Source organism: Phalacrocorax aristotelis, chromosome 1 (assembly GCF_949628215.1).
Source record: "Phalacrocorax aristotelis chromosome 1, bGulAri2.1, whole genome shotgun sequence".
NCBI classification, from domain to species: domain Eukaryota; kingdom Metazoa; phylum Chordata; class Aves; order Suliformes; family Phalacrocoracidae; genus Phalacrocorax; species Phalacrocorax aristotelis.
The window spans coordinates 83457682-83471897 of record NC_134276.1 but is presented as its reverse complement, the minus strand read 5'-3'; the positions used below and the strand labels follow the sequence as shown (position 1 = coordinate 83471897).

Below are 14216 nucleotides of genomic sequence, written 5' to 3'. Positions count from 1 at the left end.
TCCTGGAGGTCATCTCCAGCCATGTAGAGGACAAGAAGGTTATCAGAAATAGTCAACATAGATTCACCAAGGGGAGATCATGCTTGACCAACCTGATAGCCTTCTACGATGGCGTGACTGGCTGGGTCGACGAAGGGAGAGCAGTGGATGTTGTCTATCTTGACTTCAGTAAGGCATTCGACACTGTCTCCCATAGCATCTGCATAGACAAGCTAAGGAAGTGTGGGCTGGATGAGTGGACAAGAGGACAGTGAGGTGGATTGAGAACTGGCTCAACAACAGAACTCAGAGAGTTGTGATCAATGGAGCAGAGTCTGGATGGAGGGCCTCTTACTAGTGGTGTTCCCCAGGGGTCTGTGCTGGGTCCAGTCCTGTTCAACACAGTCATACAATGATAGAGTGTACCCTCAGCAAGTTTGCAGATGACACCAAGCTGGGAGGAGTGGCTGATATACCAGAAGGCTGTGCTGCCATCCAGCTAGACCTGGACAGGCTGGAGAGCTGGGCCGAGGGGAACCTCATGAAGTTCAACAAGAGCAAGTGCAAGGTCCTGCACCTGGGGAAGAACAACCCCAGGCACCAGTACAGGCTGGGGGCTGAACTACTGGAAAGCGGCTCCACTGAGAAGGACCTGGGAGTGCTGGTGGGCAGCTGGATGACCCTGAGCCAGCAATGTGCCCTTGGGGCCAAGAAGGCCAACGGTATCCTGGGCTGCATTAAAAGGAGTGTGGCCAGCAGGTTGAGAAGGGTTATCCTCCCCCTCTACTCTGCCCGGGTGAGGCTGCATCTGGAGTACTGTGTCCAGTTTTGGGCCCCCCAATTTAGGAAGGACAGGGAACATCTCGAGCAAGTCCAGCGGAGAGCTACCAAGATGATCAGGGGACTGGAGCATCTGCCTTATGACGAAAGGCTGAGAGACTTGGGTTTGTTTAGCCTGGAGAAGAGAAGACTGAGGGGGGATTTCATCAATACCTATAAATATCTAAAGGGAGGGTGTCAGGACGATGGGACTAGGCTGTTTTCCATAGTGCCCAATGACAGGACATGGGGCAATGGGCACAAGTTGGAACACAGGAAGTTCCTCTTTCCTGTGAGGGTGCCAGAGCAGTGGCACAGGCTGCCCAGAGAGGTTGTGGAGTCTCCTTCCCTGGAGACATTCAAAACCCACCTGGACGTGTTCCTGTGACCCCTGCTCTAGGTGTGCCTGCTCAAGCAGGGGGGTTGGACAAGATAATCTCCAGAGGTCCCTTCCAACCCCTACCATTCTGTGATTCTGTGAATAAATCTGAGTTAATACAATAATAACTGAGACAATACAACAGTACTATTGCCATGTCTCCATGACCACTGACACCTCCCTGACCAAGAGAGTCACCTCTCTGTCAAAGATTCAGAAGCAGCAGAGTATGTGAGCTCAGGTCTATTGCAAAACCCTTCTCCACAAATCTCTGCTTCACTTGCAGCATGCTATCACTGTAGTGCCAGAGGAAAAATGTGTCTTTTATTTTTCTGCACGGAACAGAGCCGCAGTGAGCAAGAAAAGAAAAATGAAGTAAAAATACTTTGTAAAACATTGTTTCAAGAAATATTCCAGGACAACAGCTGGTGAAAGAGTATGTGTGTAATGGAAAGCAGTCTGATAGAGTAATAGCATTGTTCTGCATCTTTTACAGCAATGACTGCTTGAACTACTGTGCTCTTAACTAATCTGGAGCTATACTTTCTCTACCCTGTGTTTCACTCACTGGAACCATTCTTCCCACAGCTTTCTTCCCAAGAGGAGGAGTTTGCAGGGGAGAATGAGCAGAGTACATCACATTCATGTGAGGATCCAGAGTAGCCTCTTTTACATGGCGGATTTTTAATCCTGATTTGGAGTTGCTTCTCCTAGAACTCCCATTTTTAACTAAAATAGAACTCTTATTTTCTTTTTTTTTAAAAAAAATCAATAGACTGCATAATTGTGCTTGTTCTGGCTGGGATAGAGTTCATTTTCTTCACAGTAGCTAGTATGGGGCTGTGTTTTGGATCTGTGCTGAAAACAGTGCTCATAACCCAGGGATGTTTTCATTACTGCCGAGCAGTGCTTACACAGAGCCAAGGCCTTTCCTGCCCCTCACCCCACCCCACCAGCGAGTGGGCTGGGGGTGCACAAGGAGCTGGGAGGGGACACAGCTGGGACAGCTGACCCCAACTGACCAAAGGGATATCCCACACCATATGGCGTCATGCTCAGCATATAAAGCTGGGGGAAGAAGAAGGAAGGGGGGACATATTTGGAGTGATGGCATTTGTCTTCCCAAGTAACCGTTACATGTGATGGAGCCCTGCTTTCCTGGAGATGGCTGGGCACCTGCCTGCTGATGGAAGCGGTGAATTAATTTCTTGTTTTGCTTTGCTTGCGTGCACGGTTTTTGCTTTACCTATAAAACAGTCTTTACCTCTACCCACAAGTTCTCTCACTTTTACTCTTCAAATTCTGTTCCCAATCCCACCAGGGGGGAGTGAGCAAGCGGCTGTGTGGGGCTTAGTTGCCAGCTGGGGTTAAACCACAAAAATAATGAAGTTATCAAGCCTCAGGGATCAACCCAAAAGTAGAGTTGTCAGCACATTTTTCTAATAAGATCAAACAAACATGCATGGATTTAACAAGATAGGAAAAGCTGTTGCCCTTACCAGACTGCTTAGCCACTGGCTTCATTTGACCTCAGTATATAAGCTGGAGCTCAGGAAAAGACTCCAAATATTACAGCTACACTAGACAAGTAACACTTCTGACTTGTCTTACAGCTAAAAGCAGCTGAGATAATTCTTTATTACTTGAACAGCTACAGCTGTTTTGAGTTCTAGGAGCTCCAGCTGATGTGACAGTAGACACATACATCCCAGCAGAGATGTTACCTTGCTAATGGTTTCTTTTAATAACTTAGTTTAGAATTAAACTGATTCTCCCTGGAAGATATTTTAGTTTTTCCTGTGTTGTGTCTCCCTTTCCAATGTAAATTTTTCTGCTGAACTGACTGGTTATCCGAGTTAGACAAACACCTTAAACCCTGAAAATATTACAAGCAATGCATTATTCCACTGATTTGAAATCTTTATTTCTATTGATATGGTTGACCTTTTTTATAAAATACTTCTAAGGAGTTAAAAAAAAAAAAGACAAAATTTAGTTTTGACAAGTTACAGATTGCAAGTATCAAGTGGAGGTATTAGCTAACCTCTTCCACAATAGGATAGCTATACAGATTCACAATACATTATGGGGCAATAATAAAATGTATATATAGTTCAGAGAGACTTGTCATTAACAGTTTCATTTGAAATTATGTATAAATATCGTGTGCTTCTATTTGCTTTAAAATTTGAACCATTTGACATAAAGAAACACATTGTTTCCCTAATCTACAACCAGATGATTTTTCAATATTAACTAACTTTATTCAAAATTATGCTTTCAAGTTTGGGCACAAGGTCACACAAATTTTCCATGGGGCTCTCTGTTTTTTCAAATTTTTATAACAAAGTCTTATCCAGGCTGGCAGAGGAATACCTTTTCTCTCAGCCACTTTCCACTACTTACAAGTATGAGGTACTAGCTGGAGCTTCCAGCAGGTCAGAAGTAATAAGACTTTTGATACATGAGGTACATTTTCAAAACATGAACTACTATTTTGGCCAAAAGTAACAAATACACATAGGAAAAGATGAGTGTTGAATGAAATTTAAGCATATGACTCAGATATGAATGGATGCTACCTAGCTATGGTAGGGACATAGTTTGCAACATATTTTGCACTAATTAAGCTGACCTTCTAGAGTGAAGTTTATCAAAGGATTCAGGCCTTCTGGGGGGCTGCACACAATTTTTCACAAATCATACAATAATTTTTGTGATTATAAATTAACAGACACTCTTGCAAACTAAAGAGTACAGCTGCACAAAAACCCCAAGCTTGCTAGAAGTATATTTGGCATCTTCCTAATGTGCCTCTGTCATGAAGAGCAAAGCTTGCCCTGGGACAAGTAGAACACACTAATACCATTCCTGTAACATCATCTACCTTAGTACCTAATCAAAACCTCACCGTGTGAAATTATTTTACTTGCATTTTGTGAAATGATTGCTTAATTTCCTAACGTTCATGTTTTTCCAGGAGTAACATATTTTAAAACAGAAAGAATTTATTATTGTTAAATTTTAAAGACAATATGAAGAATATTTTACTATTTTGCCACAGCAAGAAGATGCTATAAATATTCTTCCTTGCTCAGGAAACATACCAGGCAATAGCATTATGATTTAAGCAGCTTAGTGTCATAGTTTATTAATTAACTACTTTAATTCAATACAGTTTAGTCTCCTGAACTGTTCATCTGGATGGAGGCAAATGATCATAGTCATTATTCCAATCACTTAGGACAGCAAAGCAGCCAAATAATTTCAGCAAGGCTGCAACATCTTCCAAGGGGAAGCTGGTTTCTTCAACGTACATTAACTATATTGCCTTATATAAGTAACGCTAACAGTTCCAGTTCATGAAGCGTGCACTCTCTCCCCCCTGCCCACCCCACCACTGGAATTGTATCAGACATCTGGACTGCTCTCAGCTCAATGTCTGTGCACAAGAAGCATTCATAACGCTGGCTTCAAAACACTGGGAAATCATAATTCACAGCCCCCATTACACTGAGATTGGCTTATGCTCTAAAATGCTTTTAGAAGTACAAAAATGGGAGCCATTCTGCATTTCTTTTAAGGCAGTAAGCCTGTAGTGTTCCCATCTTTCCTCCATGGACAAGACGATTAGGAGCTTAATTTTTTGAAAAAGAAAGGTTATACTATCATGTACAACATGGCTCCAAGGACCAGCACTTGAAGAAACCAGAGTTTTGACCATTCTATTTTAACAGTAAAAGACTGACAATACTTTTCCTGTTCACCTATAATGATGATAATGATGTTACCTCTCATGCTCCTGCTTGGTATTAGAACTGTCCTCCACTATTTTCTAACTTCCTTTTGAATTTCTTCATTTACCTAGGCAGAATTAATTGGGTGAGCTTTTTTTTAAACCTACTGAAGAACTTGTTGAGCTGCAAGTTTAAAATTGGCTTTTAAGTGACAGATCTCATCTAACATTCTTGCACGTCCACTTATTTTTCAGTCTCCATAAATACTGTTTCTATACTCTTGCAGATGTACTAATTTGAAACCTGGACAGCCTCAATCTAAACAAAGCTTTCCTAAGGTGAATCTCATATCCTCCTCTCAGTAAGCTTCTGCACTGGCACAGAAATCCAACAAAACAGTCCGGCTTTCAGATAGAAGCTTAAATCAACAAGCAAAAATGTACTTAAGACATATTTATTTCAAGTACACTTGTTCACTTAATACCTTGGAAACAAAATATGAGTAATTTTGGAGAGTAACAAGTTTTTTTTTTCTTTTGAATAAATTTCCTTGACAAAATTGCTTTAAAGATGATTCTTATTTATATAAAGCTAGCAAAGACTTCAATTCTAGCACATTACAAGCAAAAGTAAACGTTCAGCCTGCAATGCCCTTTTATGGCAAATTGTGCTGACAAATTAATTTAAAAATGGAACACGTAAGTAGTAAAAACACATTTTATAAACTTTTGTGAGTTTCTGATCATTTGTGAGATGAACACAGACTGTTTATTGCTCTAATGTTCAATTTCTAGTTAGGCCTCAGCTCAATACCATTCCTATTTGTCATTCCATTGTCAGGGACATCCTTAGAGGAGATATTGCTTTATCACTCTTTTACAAGTTTTCCACTGAAAAATTATATAACTTTTTCCCTTTAAAAATAAAACCTTTGTATGCAGAAGAGCACATGTGTTCCTGCCCCCCCCCCCGAAAAAGTGTATGATATAATCAAAGGGTATTTGTAAGATATTAGTGTCTGCTGAAAGTCCTTCTGCTAAAACATGAATACTTAAATATGAAAGTACACAACACCTAAACATTTGAGAATCTTGATCAACACACCTGATGTACTGGTTGAAATAAAATGTGAAATACACTTGAAATGAAATGGGGTTTTATAGATTTAATTATTAAAAACAACATTACATTGGAAAGTGTGAACCCTCTAATTCCCTTCTATATTTATGCCAGCGTTTGATTTATCTCAAGACATCAATGTTGAATAAAGGCCAATATAATAAACACCTAAAAAATTCCCATAATACTACCATCAGAGATATTCACCCTGCAATTTTCAAGGTTAGCCTCTTCTGTGAGTGGGAATTACAGCCGCTTATGATACAAATCAGCAGGGCAAATCCAACAGCAAGGAGAAGCAGCCCAGCCGTGTGTATCTGCCTGAAAGATGCTGACGTTTGCCTGATGCAGAAGACAGCTGCACACGACAGCTTGTCTGGAAGAGGTCTGGAGTCGACCCCACCGTGCCAGCGGCTGACCGACACCCCTACAACCTGCATCTCAGGAGCCGGCCCAAGAAACTAGGGGCAGATCAGCGCGCAGGCCAGCCTGCAATCCCGCCCACAGAACGGGCGGGCCAGTTCACACAGTAACCGTGCTCCAAAACGCCACTCAGTAACGCCAGGGCTAGGCTAACTCTGTGTTATTTCTCCAAATCGTTCATGAAAACCTACTCAGACCCATCTAGCTTAAGTTTGTTCCACTGCCGTACTGCTCAGGGGCGAACTCTCGCCCCTCAGGCGGCTGGCAGACCCAAGGCAGAAGAAGCACGCACGGAGCTACCTACCGAGGCCCCCCACTCCTCAGGGAGCTGTCACCGCCGCACCCCTTCCCCTTTGGCCCCCGAGGGCAGAGCCGGGGCTACCACCGCGCCGACCGGCAAACTGCATCTAGGGTGAAGTGGGGCGGTTCGTGTCTCCCGGGGACTGACGCCGGCCGGGGGTCCCGCCCGCCGCAGGGCGCCATTTCGTGGCGCTGCGGGGAACCCCCGCACAGCTCGCACCCGCCGCCCCTCCGGACCTCACCCCCGGCATCACCGATGAACGGGGAGCTGCGCGCCTCCCCCCCCGCTGCCCCTGGCGAAACACACTACGCTACTACCGCCACCTCCTATCCCCAGTACCTCGGCAGCTGGGCCGGCGCCGTTACCTCCGCAGCGGGCCTCAACATGGCGCCTCCCTCCCTCTTCCTGCTCCGCCCCGGACCGCGCCGCCGCCATCCCCAGAGCGGGCGGACCGGGCTGCGGGGGCGGGTGGCTGCGTGGTGGCCGTGTGAAGGCACTGCTTCCACTGAGGCTGCCGCCGCGTTTGGGGCATTGCTGCGTTCTGGCATCTGGCACTGCCGCGGGGTGAAAGGGGCACCGGGACGCTGCGCTGGGGCCCCTGCGCCGGGCACGGCCTTCCCCCGGTGCGGGTGGTAGGAGCCCCGCCGTGCTGGTAGAGCGGAGGTGGACGCAGGCCTTGCGAGCGGGGCTTTGGGAGCTCCTCTCATCCCTGAGGTGGATGAAAAAGTAGATGATGTGTATGTGATTTTAAACTTCAGCCTTAGTCGTGACACAGTCCTCGGGCAAACACAGCTCGGGAATAGATGGTGTGACACACCAAGTCGGGTGAGCGAGTATCATACCTAAGGCTAAGGGAGAACAGAAAAAACATTTGTAAAACTTCTAATTTTCAACATTGCACTGCATCACTTTTGGTGTAACTGACTAATCTTTTGGATGACAAATGGAGCTATTGGTATACACAGGATTAAAGAAAGTAGTATAAAACATACTTCATGTGATAACAGCTTTTGAATATAATTAAGTGTGTGGGGCATACCAGATTATGCAGTAAATACCTGCAAGTTGATGTATTTTACTCAAAAAAAAGGTATTTGTCATTGCCTTTTTTGCAGTCCTTTCCTCTTTCATATATGTTTTACATAGGCATTCAAAATGATTTTGTAAAGGAGTAATACTTGGAGAACTTTGGCTCTACAGCAAATGGGCAGGTGTATGCTGGGGTTTATGCTCAATCACAGTAAAAAGTGTGAATTTTTTAATACGTGTTTGGTTTTATTCACTAATGAGGCCTATGTTGCCCTCTGCTGACAATAAACTGAACTTACGTATCTGAACTTGCTAAATGTGTTTCTGCGTATCATGTACTGCAGACACACCTCTTTTCCCTATTTTCACGTAATCAACATCAGCAGTACTAATCACAAAGGAAAAGAAAACCACCTTGCATTGTTGTATAGGATGTAAAAGATCACATAAGCAATATATTAATTATTTTAATGAACCAGTGATCAGTGTTCATTATCGAGTGGTATCAAACCTTTCCTTGCTAGTGCTGCAGTGGTTGCACTATACACCGATAACCAAAGAACCTGAGTTCTGTTTAATACTTAACTTGCAATGTATTTGTGCCAAATTCACGAATTCATCAGTGATAGAACACATGGTGCAACAGTGAGCCCTGGCTAGCTGGAGGCCACAGCTGAGATCAGGCTTACTTCTTGCCTTGTCTTTGTGGCTCACACAGCCACAAAGTGTGGGACAAAAGCTATCCCAAAGAGTCCGTAGTTCTATGAAATGAGATGAAGAACAGTCATGACTGTCCAGAACTGGGAGAACAGGAACACAGTCCAAGCCTTCTGGGTCCAAACGTGGCATGTCATCCAGCGGCCTATCTTATATATTTTTAAGTATTTTTACAGCATACATATGTCACAAACTCAGCGGCAGCTATCATTGCAATATTCAAGAGTTCACGGTTTTGTTTCATTTTAGGGCTCCCAGGATAAGGCTCTTGAATGCTAGTTTTCTTTAACCTTTCTCTGTCTGTATGATTGTGAGCATGGTACATATAGGATTCCTTATATCCTCAGCTGAAAGTGCCTTGCCTACTGCAGAGGCACAGAGCTCCCTGAGCAGGAAGGCACAAGGAGTATGACTTGCTCCTTGTGATTAGTCCTCCTTTGAGCAGGGATCAGAATTGAGGATGACCCTCCTGGAGACAAGTTCCTCACTCAAAGGACTGCTCAGGCATCTCCATTAAATAATCTTTGGGCTAATAAATAAAGGATCATTAAGCCAGTTTCCCCTTTATACAACCGAAACAATAATGCTTTCTCAGTTACCCCTGAAGTAAAACAAAACAAAAATATGATAAAAATTATATACCCATTATATTCATTTATACATGTATGTGTATGTAATGAGATATATGTACATCGCTGTGTTTGCATGGTTTTTCAGGATGAAATCAGTTCTACTGTAACAGCGACAACTTCCTTGAGACTTCAGTATTGGCTGCAATAAGTATCTGCTTCTCTAAAAACATAGGCTTCTATTCAACTAAGTGAGATACGCTTCCAGCTGGTAAAGTGTTAAATATCCACAGAACTAGCTGGAAAAATGTTGGTCAACCAATGTGCTTGCACAGAATAGTATCAGTTTCAAATAAGCTTCCCTAAAAAAGTTGTTTTTTCCTAAAACAACAGTTTGATTTAAAGAAAAACAAAATAAAAATAAAATGGTTTGGTATTGTATAGTCTATAATATTTTTTACATTTTAATTCTGTTTTTAAAATTATGCCATATCATAATGTCATTACAGCCTGCTATTTTATCATGTAATTTACTGCTTTGTCATACAGTCCCACACTGGTACAAAACATCATTTTGGACATACTATAAAAATTTAACATTTCTGAGTTTAAATGAGCTGTAAGTTTGCATTTTCTGCATGTGGTCTCCATAAAAGACAAGATTACCATAAGAACGCATGTGAACAGTTCTGGCTTGCCATCAAGCAGGAAACATCCTGCAAAACTGCCACAATTATGACTTTATTTATTAACTTATAGCCATATCTATGAAAGATATCACAGTCACTGAACGTAGAACAGTGCTATGCAGTTTCTTTTAATAAAATAAAAGCTTTTTTTTTATCAGTTTTGAAGATGTGTGTTGAAAATACATTAGCAATGAAACATTGCCGAGACGTACTCCCATTCACATATTTGCAACAAATATGCATGAGTTCCCTTAAAGTCTTCTTTCTTCAATTTGTTTTTCAAAGGATAAGCTTTAGCCTCTCCCTTTTATTGTCCATTCTTGGAATTGTAACAACTACCTCTTCAGAATAACTCAGGCAAAATGTGTTGTTGCAGGAAGGACTGACGGACAGGCACTACCTCTAAAATCCCAGCGTACAGGCACTGGAGCTGTGGTTTGAACGTTCTGAAACCTTGCACACAGGTAATGCTAGCAGCTGTTCCTTACAGAGAGGGGTCAAGGAAATTGTATCCTCCCAGAAAACCAGAAAGGGAACTGGTAACTGGCCACTTGCTAGAAATGCTCCTAGACAGGGAGGCAAAGTCAGTGTCGGCTCTCCATAACACCAGCATAAATCAAAGTGTCAGGGGTGGAATCAGGTGAGTAAAAGATATACATACACATGGCTGAGAACAGAAAGTGTCTCTGTATCTTCAGAAAAAAACTTGAATGCCCAAGTTGTGATAAATGATTAAAAAATGTTCTTGCCTCCTGACTGAAAATCAAAGAAAGGCAGTAATCCTATAGAAAACCATAATCTTTTTTGTTTTATACTGCATACAGCATTTTGTTAGAGGTTCGTAAAGCACTAAATTGGCCACAGTATAGTTTTGTATTAAATCTCCGTGACAATGTGACTGTAAAGGCAAAAGAAAAGGTGGCAACAGTTCAGAAGCTGTATAAAATGGATTTGCTTAGAATTATGGACGTTTTCTGGCACTGATTTTAAAACATAATTTTTATTATTGTGTTTCCTGCCTAGGAAGAATTCGATCACATTATCCTTGAAAATCTATAAAGCCAAGAATAATGATTAACCATGGCACTGACCAACTAAGGAGAAGGAGCCCAGATGGCGTAGCGTTCAAGAAAGAGTGTTCCCGGAGTAGCAGAGCAGCAGCAACAAGCAGAGAGACAGGTACTGCAAATAGCAAACTGGTGAAGTTGGAGGTGTGGGAGTCTACTAGGAAAATATTATCCAATATTTTTTAGAAATAAATTATATAACATATATATGTTATATTATAAATAATATAATTATATATTATACAAATATAAAATTTATATTAAAATAAAAATTATGCTGTTTAGAATAGCTAAACTCTAAATAATTAGTATTATTTAATACTAATTTAGAGTATTAATGACACACACTACAGTGTGACACTTATCACATCTGATATGTGTGATCAGATACAACCTTCAAAACCAGGCTGGATGAGCTTGACAATAACACTGCTCACCTCTGCCCTTATGGCTGCTCATGCTGTTTATTTCCATGTGCCCCATCCACTGTGGGTTAAACCCGCTCCAGCTTGTTCCTGGGCACTGGGTGGGGCGCTCATACGACTGCCACCCACCAGCTAGTCCATTACAATGAGGGTAATGCCTTCACATCTTGTTGCACTGAGAAGCCAATGTCTCTCTCCTGTCCTGTGTTTTGGACGCTGGATGCAGATGGCTGTAGTCACAGTAGTCATCTCTGCTGTGCATTTCTGCTAGCAGTGAAAATCAAGGATACCTTAGGTGAGCTGCCTCCATGAGCTGCCTTAGATAAGGGCCGGTGGGTAGGAGGCAGTCCTAAGATCCCAGTGCATTTTCTGTAACACTGGAAGGTACTGAACTCAGAGAATGAGGGTGATGCGCATAAAGTTAACTGGATAGTGTTAATGAGAGGTATTTCTCATGTATTTCCTGGCTCTTCCATGGCAGGAGTACACATACATTCTGGGGGTAGCATACCACCAGAATGACCTGAAATTAAATTACCAGGAGGATATGTGAAGAAATCCTGCCAGAGTCAGTAAAGTGTTATGAAGTCAAGTAACTTGCCCAGTTAAGTACTGCGCAGAGTACTTAACTTGAGAGAAACTGCGACAGTCATCTGGCTCTGCCTCTTCTTTTCTGCTGTATGTCCGCGGCGAACCAGTTTGATGTTGGTTAGTCAAATATGAATTTGTTGTGACCACCAATAAGTCCACTGACTCTCCTCCTGAAAGAACCAGCAAGTAAGTCAACTACAAAACGATCCTGTGTTCCACCAATACAGGACATGGTGGACAGCAATGTCAGTATGGGAAATATGGGAAAGCTATATGGGAACTCGGTACGGACATGGGGCATTTACAAACGTTATGTGCTTTTTTTCTTTTTCAGTGCAGGTGAGCATTTCAAAGGAAAATGCAGTTACTCTCAGATCATATTCCTTAGAGGTAGAAGCTAATTCAGAATCCCCGACTATGTAGATATAATGAAGATTATTCCTAGTCCTTTACTTCGCGGTCACCCACAATTAATTTTCCCATCCCATTTTCTTGCACAGTCACTCAGTAGTACAAGATTCTTCTCAGTCAGCTTTTGGCTTCACTATCTTGAACAATGAAGGCAAACTTTGTTACCTTGCTATTTTCACTTTCACTGACCATTTTCAGTAGTGCACATAGCTGGGCCATTCTGCATGTGCCCCCTTGCCTCTAGAAAAAGCAACTATTTGTTTTAACATTCTGACAGTTTCAAAGAAGACAAAGAAAATTAGGACTGCCGTATGTTTACGTCCTGGGCAGGAAGGTGGTGTTAATGAGTAATTCACTGTAAGTGAACATGTGACTTTCTGGAGTACAGGATCTGCTCTAGCACTTCAAATCTGCTGTGAATGTTACTTAATTTAAAACAAAATGAGTGCTTGAGGGAAGAATAGTTTTTCAGAGTGTTTCTGATTACTTTATGGCATGTATTTCTCAAAAGTTTTTAGCATGATTTTGTATCATTTTATCATGTTTGTAACTTCTGTTTTCTTATGGTCTTATATAATTGTAAATTGAGTCATGTTTTCAGGTGAGAAGGCAACTCCTAATGCAGTACACAAAAATGTCATGTATAAAGCTATCAACTGTAGCAGGAAAACTATAATACTGCAGTGAGTCATAACACAGAGATTAAAATACTGTAATAAACTGCAGTGAATCAGAACACCAGAGATACAATGTTAAACTGCTGTCAGCCTGCAATCAAGGGGCAGATTCTGATTGCCTGATTTACCCACCTAAATCAGATTTACTGACTGCACCCCAGAGATGTCCAGTTCAGCAAACAGATTTTGGGCATCAAAGTTAAGCATTGATGTTCCCTGTACAGCCAGCAGAAAGCAATGGAGCAGGGCAGTCAGCTCTGGAAGAAGATTTAAAGTACCTGAATTAGCTGCTTGCTTTGCTATTGTCTGTGTACAGAACAAACAGCAGGAAGTGAAACATGCCACCTCCTCCTCTGTGCCCCAAAAAACAGGGCTGCTGCATGCAAACTGCCTCCTGGGAGTGGCTCCCGGAGCATTTTGACTCCCAAGCTCTGCCTGGGAATCGTTTGAGGGATTTGCTTGGAGTTGGGCCCTGACAAGGTGTCTGTGGAGATATTCAGTGCTCCTGTGCACCATCCCACTTGTTGGAGAAGCACCATCTTTGCATGGAAGTAAAAAGTATATAAAGAAAAAAAGAATTAAATGCTCTTTTAAGGCAAGTCTAGGGAAATACTAGTTCCTTTAACTCAGACCTTATTTCTGTTGGCATCAAATATACTAATGTTTATCATAAATTGTATTATTCTAGATAATATTTAGCTTTGAAATATTTTTCATTTTAAAATGAATTAATAAAACACTTTAAATGTGGGATTAAAATTAGCTTTAATCTGAGGACCTAAAAGGATCGCTATTAAAATGATTTCTGAATTCTGTCTAAGGAGTATATTCTTCTCAGGGGTGTATTTGAAGTAGAAATTGGTTACATGCATTACAGAATGCGTTAATAATGCGTTACAGAAATTTTAAGAAATTGAGAGATTTTCAGACAGAGTATTAGACTATTTCCTGAAAAAAAGTAAAGGCGGGGTGGAAGGAAAGGAAAGAACATTCTAAAACATTCAGTCATGCTTTAATTCTATACTGAATCACTGAAGACTGAGTATTCCCCAAATGAAAAATGAACAATCAGTGTTCTCTCAACTGTTCTATAATGTGCGCTTTCTGAAGAGCTGAGGTTTGGAAGGAGCAGGGACCACGAGACTGAATGTCTAAGTTTGTTGAAATCAAACTTTAAAGTCAGGTATTTGAGAGGTTAATAGCTATCAAAATTAGAAATTCTTTTCCATCAAAAACCTTTTGCTGTGATGAGCTTTTATGTAACAGTACACATATGACCAAATA

General features: G+C 41.7%; 1 long non-coding RNA gene across 8 annotated transcripts in view; it reads left to right on the top strand.

Moving 5' to 3' along the window:
• LOC142058512 (uncharacterized) overlaps positions 1 to 14216 on the top strand; it is a 287316-nt gene that overhangs the window by 269876 nt on the left and 3224 nt on the right. For 2 of the 8 annotated variants that reach the window (XR_012661021.1, XR_012661015.1), the window contains exons 1-4: positions 7136 to 7582; positions 9221 to 10225; positions 10785 to 10940; positions 11952 to 13527. This is a non-coding gene — a long non-coding RNA (uncharacterized LOC142058512). Of the gene's footprint in view, positions 1 to 7135; positions 7583 to 9220; positions 10226 to 10784; positions 10941 to 11951; positions 13528 to 14216 lie in introns of those variants that run through there. The other 6 variants (XR_012661018.1, XR_012661016.1, XR_012661019.1 and 3 more) reach the window with 6 other exon arrangements.